Raw genomic sequence first — 9516 nt, forward strand, 5'->3', positions numbered from 1 at the left:
TTTGGGTTGGATGAAGCTCCAAACTTTTTACCAAGGACTGAATCAAAGTGTGAAGCAAACCATTGATGCTGAAGGAGATAGGGCTGTTGGGAACAAGACAACGGATGAGGCTAGGAAGTTATTTAATGACATGGAAATGAATAGTTACTAATGAAATTCTAGAGCTAAGCAAGAGAAGGCAACCAGGGTATTTGAGATAGATGCGGTGACAGCTTTAACTACTCAAGTGGAGTCATTGAGCAAGAAGATTAATGGGATCATGACTTCATGAAAGGCTCCGCTCATGGCTTGTGAGACTTGTAATAGTGGGCACCTTACTACAAATTATCCTATTGTGAATGCGTCCTTGGGACAAATCGAGCAAGTGAACTATAGTGGAATGAATTGGGCACAAGAAAACCCTTATAGTGCCACATACAATCTGGGATTATGAAATCATCCTAATTTTTCTTGGAGTGTTCAAGGATAAAAAGCCCAAGTCAACCTACTGGATTTCAAGAGAAGAGGCAGAGTTTGAATGAATTAGTGATGAAGTTTGTGCAATCCACGGAATTGAAAGTTTCAAATCCAAGATAACCACCCCACATCTATTGAAACTATAATAAACGCCTAAATGTACGTATTTCATACGCATTTGTTGCATGTGATTTGTGTATTTTATTGATGAAATGATGTCATTTTATGGTTTAAATTGGTTTCTTTTATGTTATAGGTATAAAAGAAGCCTAGGTGAGCTCGGCAATGCGATTCAAGAAGCCCCAAAAATGGCATTTTAGAGCCCGGGGGGTACTATAGCACCAATATGGCTACCTGTATCACGAACACTTGAAGAAAATGCTAAGTCTGGAGTTTCATACTGGCAGCCATACGGCCATGGAAGACAACAGCATGTAGTACTGTAGCAATTTTCTGCAATAGGTTTACTATTGCGGTTTTATTGTAGCAGTCACTACATCAACTTACGTGAATTTCTACAATTGATTGGAAACTTCACGGCCTATTTGCCTACTGTATGCCAGGCCACACGCCATCCCTAGAAGGGGTTTTAAGAAGATTCTAGGGCATCTTTTTGGGAGAGGAGTCTTGTTTTGAGAGGAGTCTTGGAGCTCACTACCAGCATTCTAGATTGGAGATAGAAGAAGGCTTTAGAGGGCATTTCCAAGGTGGGAATGGACGAGGAGAGTGCGATTTGGTGAGATCTACTCCTAGCGAACACTTGTAGGAGGTTGAAGATGATGAAGGAGCTTCTCCACGGGGTTTCTCATTCTTGAGGGAGTTGATGCCATTTTCTCTAGTTGTTTTCATGGATTCTATTGTATATGTTATTTGCATGAACAACTTAACCCCAAGGTCACCAGATGTAGGTGAACCTTAACGGTGAACTTGTGTAGTTTCGATGCTTTGATTTATCTATTGCATTTCTTGTGTTTGTGATCCATGCTTGGTGCATTTCATGATATTGGTATGCATGAGAACTCTGTTTATTAATTTTTAGGTTATATTAGGTTGCGTTACCGTCACCCAAGTATTTTATACACCTATCTTGGACGGGATACATGTTCAAATACGCCGTGACCATCAGGTATTTTGTACCCCACCAACATCAGGGTTGAGCCTAGTATGTGTTTCAAACCTAACTTGGGATTTCCTTGCTTGTAATACCATTGTAGGAGGATTTAGTCTAAAGAAGTTCCGTATCAATACTCATACTGGATTAGGGGCCCACTTCCATGATCATCTGGTCGCCCTATCTTAGAAATCCCTTGGTCTATACTACCACTTGCATGATGATCTTAGCATCCTTCTCACTTCAGTAGCCCAGGGGGATCCACATCTGTGACCATTCTCATTTCTTGATCTTCAACCATGTTTTGCCTTCATCGTAGACACTTAGTAGAAAATTTCTTATTTCTCTATAGTTGAACACTACACTCGAAATGGTAGGTCAAACAACACAAAGAGCAAGTAAGGATAGCTTCTCGGGCCCTGGGAATACAACCCCCTTATGCTTATGCAAAGGGTATTACTTGACAACTAGTGCATTTGCGCGATCATGACTAAACTATGTTAAGGAATCAACAAGGTTCTATACAAAACATGGAAATCCAAGTTGGCCAAATTACAAGAATGTTATAGGAGAGACCTCAAGGAAGCCTCCCAAGTAATACGGAGGTGAACCCTAAAAATCAAGTCAAGGCAGTCATATTAAGAAGTGGGCGAGGAGTGGAAATGTGAGTGGAACAAAGTTAAGGCCCTAAAAAAGTGAGGCCAATTGAAGTTGAAGAGAAAGTGGGCAAGAGGGAAGTGGTTGAGAAGCCCATTCTTAAGGAATACCAACCTACAATTCCTTATCTCTCCCTGCTCAAGAAAAGTGAAACCGATGACCAGTTAAGCAGTTTCTAGAGCTGTTCAAACAACTACACATCAACCTTCCTTTTGTTGAGGCATTAGCACAAATGCCTAAGTATACAAAATTTTTAAAGGATCTCTTCACTAACAAGAAGAAACTTGGAGAAATATCATGTGGTATTCTAATGTTTTCCTACATCCTTGCTTCACCCTTGGACCTATTTTCTCATGTGTATCTTTTGTGCTTGAGTCTATTTGAGTGTTCTCTTGTGTTAGGACCCTAGTTGGGGTCATTTGGGAAGCTAAAAAGGGATGGGAAAAATACTTAAGGCTAAGAGCAAGGCAGAAGCCTTGAAGGCAACTTGGTTGCCTGCAAGGGCTAAAATTAGAGGCCTTGCGACCTCCCTTGTGGGCATAAGAAAGCCCGCAAGCCCATCCCGAGAGGCCTTGTGGCCGCAAGGCAGCCCATTTTTCCTCATGTTTTTCATCACCTTTTGAGTCATTTTCCTTCTCCACTTTCCTCGTCCTCTAGAACCTTCGTCTCCCCTCCTTAAACTCACCATCCTTTTCCTTAAATCAAGAAGAAGCTTGAAGGATCTTCTTCCTCCTCTCTTGAGAAGAGTTTTTCCTTAGGATTTTGATAAGCCTTGAGGTAAGGTAATTCTTCTTCTTCTTCTTCTTCTTCTTCTTCTTCTTCTTCTTCTGTCTTTGTGTTGAGTTTATTTGAGATTGATGGTGGAAAATCTTTTGTTTCGGATTTTGAGTTTAGAATAAGAGGTTGTATCACTTTAATTTTGTTAAAGATTGAGGAAGATTCTTCATCCTCTAGGTTAAGGTTACTGTAGCACTGAGCCAAGTAGAGTGTTCTTTGCTATTCTTGTTAACTTTGATTGTTGGGAGAAGTTAATCTTTGTAGGATCATTTAGATAAAGTGTTTAGCAAACCCTAGAGGCATACATTCTCCAACTTGAGAGTTTCCCTGATCACTATGTTAAATAATCTTAGTCTTGATGCCTTGGTTGTTTTGTTTAATTTGTTCTAGTAGGCGAGGCTTTGAGCAAGGGTAAAGAGCCAGTGGAGAACTAACACCGGAGTTGTATAACTCACCAAGTTTGTGAGTGTGACTTACCAATTTCATGGACTATACTTTCATGCATGTTTTCTATATATTTGAGTTATATTTTCTTTTGGATATTTCTTATGACTTTGAAATCATGCTTGATTTTAAATAAGTTATTGAGAATATTTGTGAGTATATTAATAGTGTTCAAAATCTTGGTTTGTAAATTACCTCTTCAAGGAAATTATTGAGATTCATGCGTTACACTTGTTAAAAGTTTCTTGAAATATTGTTCATGATTCTTTAAAACATCACCTTGAATTTGGATGAGTTTATGAAAATGCTTGCCAGTTTATGTTGCTCATGTTTGAGAACTTTGATCTCAAAAGTAAGTTAAGCCGATGGTCACGGTGATTAACCCCTATTCCCATACAAGTATTAGTTCAAAATCTCTTCCGACCAAATCTTTCTATGATTGCATTACACCTAGAGAAATATTTAATTAGGGTCAAACTCAACATCTAAGTTCATCCCTAATGGTTGAAGGGGCACAAAATACCCGATGGTCATGGTGTATTCATACATGAATTCTTCCTAAGCCAAGTGTGTCAAGTACAAGGGTGATAGTCACGCAACCAAGTACAACCTAGAAATCAAATCACAGAGTTCTCATGCAATTTGATACATCAAAGAACACAAAGCTTAAACAACAAACCAAACCAAATGCCATATATGTAAATCAAAACATCCTTACAAGTAAGTTCATCCCAAGGTTCACCGGATGCCCGGTGACCTTGGGAGTCTAGTTCAACATGAATAACAAAGAAATCGTAAGATATATATGAAACATAAACAAAACTATAGAAACTCCCATGAAATTTTGACTAGAAGGTGGTGATGAGAGTCATCGATCTGGGCCAATAAGCTCCTTCATGATCTCTCTCTTGATCTTGGTCCTCAACTGTACCTTTCTCTAGCCCCTTAAAGCCCTAGAAGATGATGGTGGAGAAAGGATGGCTAAATACCCTTTCAATGATTCCCTAACCCCTATTTCAAAGTCCTCTCGAGATAGCTTCACAGCCTGGCTCACGGGTGCAAGGATGCTCGTGAGAGCCTCAGGATTTCTGCCAAAACTTCTGTGAAGTGCTATAGCACCAACATAGTAACTTGAATACTGTAAAATAGCTACAGTGATAGGTATGCAATTTCTCCAGCTGGCTTGCTGGTATCTTCATGGCTGTAAGGTTGCCATTGAATGAAACTCGAGACTTTGCCATTTCTCCAATGCTTTGTGCTACACTGATGCTACAATACCGTGCTCTAAAACACCGTGTCTCAGTGCCGATTTCTCCCTAAATTGCGTTGTAGAGCTCACCTAGGCTTCTTTGATGCCTGTAACATGAATGAAACCAATTAAACCATAGAAGGGCATCGATTCATTGAAATGTACATGAGTAGTGCATAATATTTACATATAAAATACATACAATTAGGTGTTTATCAAAATGTTATGTATGACTCTTGAAAGTGTTATTTGACCTAAAGTGAACTCGATGAAATACTTGTGAGAGTGTATTATTTAGATTTGTAAGAAATCTGGTTTCTTGGAATGTGCAACTAAGTTTTGAAGATAACTTTCTTTTTTTGAGATGTAAATGTTTATGGCTGTTTTGATATTTTGAGACTTAAATGAATTGTGAAGTTTTGTAAACTTATTTTTCTTTTGCCAAATTCTTTTGAGAAAAGAGGCTTCATTTCTTGAAATACTTCCTATGGTATTTTACAACCATGTTTGGATCATGATCGAGCTTATTCACAGAGTTTACAAAAGAATCATACGTGTGTTTGACAACTTTATTATTGAATCATATATTCCAAAGTGAATTTTTTCATGAAACTTGAGACTCTTGTTATGATATTAAATGAGTTTATGCAAACTAATTATGCAACACATTTTGTGTTATATATGATGTTATGCTTGAATTGTATATTCAAAGGTTTTCACCAAATGATATTTTCTCTATAAAAAGGTAGTTACTTGATATGTTATGATCAATTTACTCACTCTTGGAGTGAGAGTTGAATATGTGAAAACTTGTGATATCATGATGAGATTTCTATTATTATGTTGGTTCATACACTGAGCCTATGGGCTGTATTATGTTTATTTGTTTTGATGGTGACATGGGGGGGATCCCCAATACTTACTATAGTAAGATGTAGAGTTTCCATGGGCTGACCAAGTAGAGGTGTTGTGGAAAACTCAATTGAGGATACCATCCTTTCAGGAGGTGCATTGGGAACCTGAACGTAGTGTATTGTTTGGTTGTTCGGAGTTACCACACAGGTTTCCCAATGACCAATGCCAAGAGATGGGTATCTTGGCAGCTCCAGACCTAACTGAGGCCACAGTTAGAAATGCAGGGTTTTGCTGGGTATTTATTATGTTGTCAATTGTCGACTTATCTATTTCTTAAAACCCTATTTTGTTTAGTAATAGAAAAGAATGGATAATTTTGGAATTGTAAAGGGTTTAAAATCATTGATGTTTTAAGAAGGTTACTATTGGTGTATGTTATTTATGTAAACCTAAATTCTTGTTTCATACTTGTTACTTATGCTATCTTTGTTATTGTTGAACTTTTGAGCATTTAACATGTTAGAATTATTAAACCTTGTGTTATGCAATTTCTTGTTTTTTTAAATTGTGGAAAGAAATTAATTTTAGTATGTTATTCATATTTTTCATTAAACATTGATTTCTTGAGTTGTTTGGAAAAATGCAGTTTATGTGAGTTAGAATCTGGCTTGACCTATTGCTAATGTAAAAATTCTTTTATTGGTGGATGTTATTCTTTACAAAATTTTAGTGTTACTCTACGTTCGTCATTTTCTTTATTTTTGGCTATTGGTAAACTTTTAAGACATGTTATGGTTATATTGTTTATATTTAAATTTTGGAATTATGATCTTATAGTTCCATGCTGACCTCCTCATTGAGTAACCAAATTACTCAGCCCCTCTTTCCTCTTCCCAGGTGTTAGTTCGGTGTAGCAGTGCGGATCACGAGGTGCTAGGCAGGAGTTTGGTTCAGTGCATTTATTTTAAGTTTCTGTATGTATATTCCAGTACTTGGCATGTAGGATGTGGGATCCATTAGTGTATTGTGTCGGCTCATTTGTGTATATTTCTCTTCCTTGGGTACTCATGTATGTTAGTATTGTCCAAATATTGTCTGAGAAACCATACTCAAAATTTGTGATGTATCTATGATTATGTATATTAGGTTGTGTTAATGTATTCTAGGTTGTGATTATATGTGTGTTACCATATCTTCATATTATTCTGATTGGGTATTGACACACCCCTTTTTGCGTGTGTACCGCAAGTGCACGGATTGTCAAAGTAATAAAAGTACCCTAGTGAGTGAGCAGTCGTATCCATAGTGAATAATGATCAGAAACACAAGAATTGCTATTTAACAATGGTAAAGATGAATCAGGAGTGGTATGAACAATATCAATACAAATAAGAATAAAAAAAACAAGAGAGAGAGACGCAATAAAATAATAGGAGAGGCAATCGATAGAAAGTGGGGCACTCGGACATTGCTCCCCCTAGGACTATTGTGTCAAGTGCAAGACCAACCATTATATCTCTTAACTGGTGCTTAATGAGTCGTGGAAATCCTAAAATACATGGTCCCAATCCTAAGGTCAACAGTGACTAACCCTACACTATGCCTCAGCAGAGAAATTGCTCAATGTCAATACCTCACACTATGTACAGCTGCTTAAAGCTCTAGGGATTCCAAGTGATAAACCCTATTCCCTAATATAGATCTAACCCTTTCGCCAGGAGAAAGACCCTTAGTCACAATTAAGCCCCAGCACTAAGGATTACTTTAATATTTCACTATGTCGCTTGCACAACTAAGCCCCAGCGGAGTTCCTCTCTTAGCACTTCACTCTATTGTGATCCCCAAAGAGCTCTTGGAACATGGAAGTAGGATAAATCACACTGGAAGGGAAAGAGGATGTTCCGCTACGTCTTGACTCACCCTCTCAACCCTCTTTAATCTAGCTTTGTCTAAACCTCATGGTGTGTCACTCATCCACAAGAATTACCAAGATGGATTCTCAACCCTAGTGTCACTCTAAGGGAAAATCAACTCAACAAGCATTCAAGATTGGAACTCAATTAAAACATCAATTAAAGAAAACATAATAAAAGGTCAATGAAACAAAATCATCCTAGGATTTACAAGTCCAAGTACCCACTAGGGATTTAGCTCTCTATGGAGCAAGATATAATCAATAATGAAATCGAAAGTAAAAACATGCAATCCATAAGTAAAACTCCCTCGTAGTCCATGTCGATGGTCTTGTGGAGTAGCCTCGTCTTTCTCAAAGGGTTCCCTCATCTTGTCTAGGGCACATCTCGTCGAATCAATGTCGATGGAAGCTGCCCCAATAACTATCTTCCAAAGGAACCAAGTGTCAAAGGCCATAGAACCACTCCAAAAGCCTTGCCAAAGCCTCTCCAAACCCTAGCCGCGAGCGTCTCCAAATATGGGGAAAAGATAGGAAATAGATCTTTTAAAATGGCTAAACTCGTGACTTAAATAAAGCCGGAATCGGGCATCCACAAGCCCGTGTGAATCTCCAAGAAATGTGTTTTCTGCGATCTGTGAACAGTAACTACTATAGTGATTTGTTGTAGTAAACTACTGTAGTACTTCACCAAAATGCTCCCGAATCCACACTTTTCATTGAGGTCACATGAATGGGCACACATCCATACCGTAGATCATGTTGCATCTTCAATAAAATTACATTTGACGAAGCTCTTGCTAGTGTTGTACAAGTGAGAACACATGAGCGTGATAGCCTTTCTGCCCCTCCAAACCATGTATTTTCTTGAGCACAATGGAGGTTGGCACACATCCACGTGTCTTTGAGCACAACTTGTATCTTCACATTTGTTCACTCCAAGATTTCATCAACAAGGTGCATCCATGATCTACTTTTGGCTCTTTTCTTCCACTATTGTTTCCACAACCCTATATGCACAAAAGAACACAAATACACATATATGAGCGATAAAATCTGAGAAAAGTAATGCTCAATATAAGGAAATAATACTTTGTATTACTAGTACACAAGCACTTATCAGATATGCATAGAAAGTTGTTATGTGTAGTTATGTTCACCCCTATTTGTTTTAGTAAGGTTGTATAGGTTACAAGTTAGCTTTAAGATGATCCAGGGTGGAGGCAGGGTTTGACCTCCCTTGGATTATCGTTGTGGTATGTCACGTGTGGGGCCCATGGGTCTAGGTGTGACAAATCAGCCGCAACATTGAGTGAAGAGTGCTCAACCATCCTACAAAATAAATAACCTAAGAAATTGAAGGGCTACCTTTTGATGAAGTCAAAGTATCCAATTTCTTGCTCAATGCCTCTACTTGGGCTACCAAGGATGTAACCGCATCGATCTCATGGAGTCCAACCACTTTCTTCTTTTCTCTTACATTCCATTGGTAGCTATTCAAACCCATCTCTTCAACCAACTGTCAAGCTTCTTTGGGGTTTTTGTTTCCCAATGTCTCCCCTACGGTGGCATCAAGAAGTTGTTTGTTGCTTGAGTTCAACCTATTATAAAATGTGTTAATTACCATCCATTCGGGGAACCCATTTTGTGGACTCTTCTGCAAGAGGTCCTTGAATCGTTCCCAAGTCTCAAATAAAGATTCGAGCTCCATCTGAACAAATGAAGATATCTCATTACGAAGCTTTGCCGATTTTCCCGGAGGCAAGTACCTTACAAGGAAAGCTTTGACCATTTCGTTCCATGTTGTGATAGAAGCTCTTGGCAATGAATAAAGCCATTGTTTGGCTCTTTCCTTCAATGAGAATGGGAAAGCCCTCAAGTGAACTGCATCATCTGAAAACCCATTAATCTTCAACATGTCGCATACTTCAAGAAAATTCTCAATATGATTGTTTGGGTCTTCATCGGCTAACCCATTAAACTGTATGGACTGTTGAACCATTTGAATGAAACCTGGCTTTAACACAAAATTCTGGGCTACTATTGGTGGCCTAA

At 38.4% G+C, this 9516-nt stretch overlaps 1 non-coding gene across 1 annotated transcript; it reads left to right on the forward strand.

Moving 5' to 3' along the window:
* The first annotated feature begins 9098 nt into the window (after window positions 1-9098).
* On the forward strand, window positions 9099-9205 carry LOC120252360. The gene has a single exon (XR_005533896.1). It is a non-coding gene; the product is annotated as a small nucleolar RNA R71 (small nucleolar RNA).
* The last annotated feature ends 311 nt before the right edge of the window (window positions 9206-9516 follow it).

Source organism: Dioscorea cayenensis, chromosome 20 (genome assembly GCF_009730915.1).
Source record: "Dioscorea cayenensis subsp. rotundata cultivar TDr96_F1 chromosome 20, TDr96_F1_v2_PseudoChromosome.rev07_lg8_w22 25.fasta, whole genome shotgun sequence".
Classification (NCBI taxonomy): Eukaryota; Viridiplantae; Streptophyta; class Magnoliopsida; order Dioscoreales; family Dioscoreaceae; genus Dioscorea; species Dioscorea cayenensis.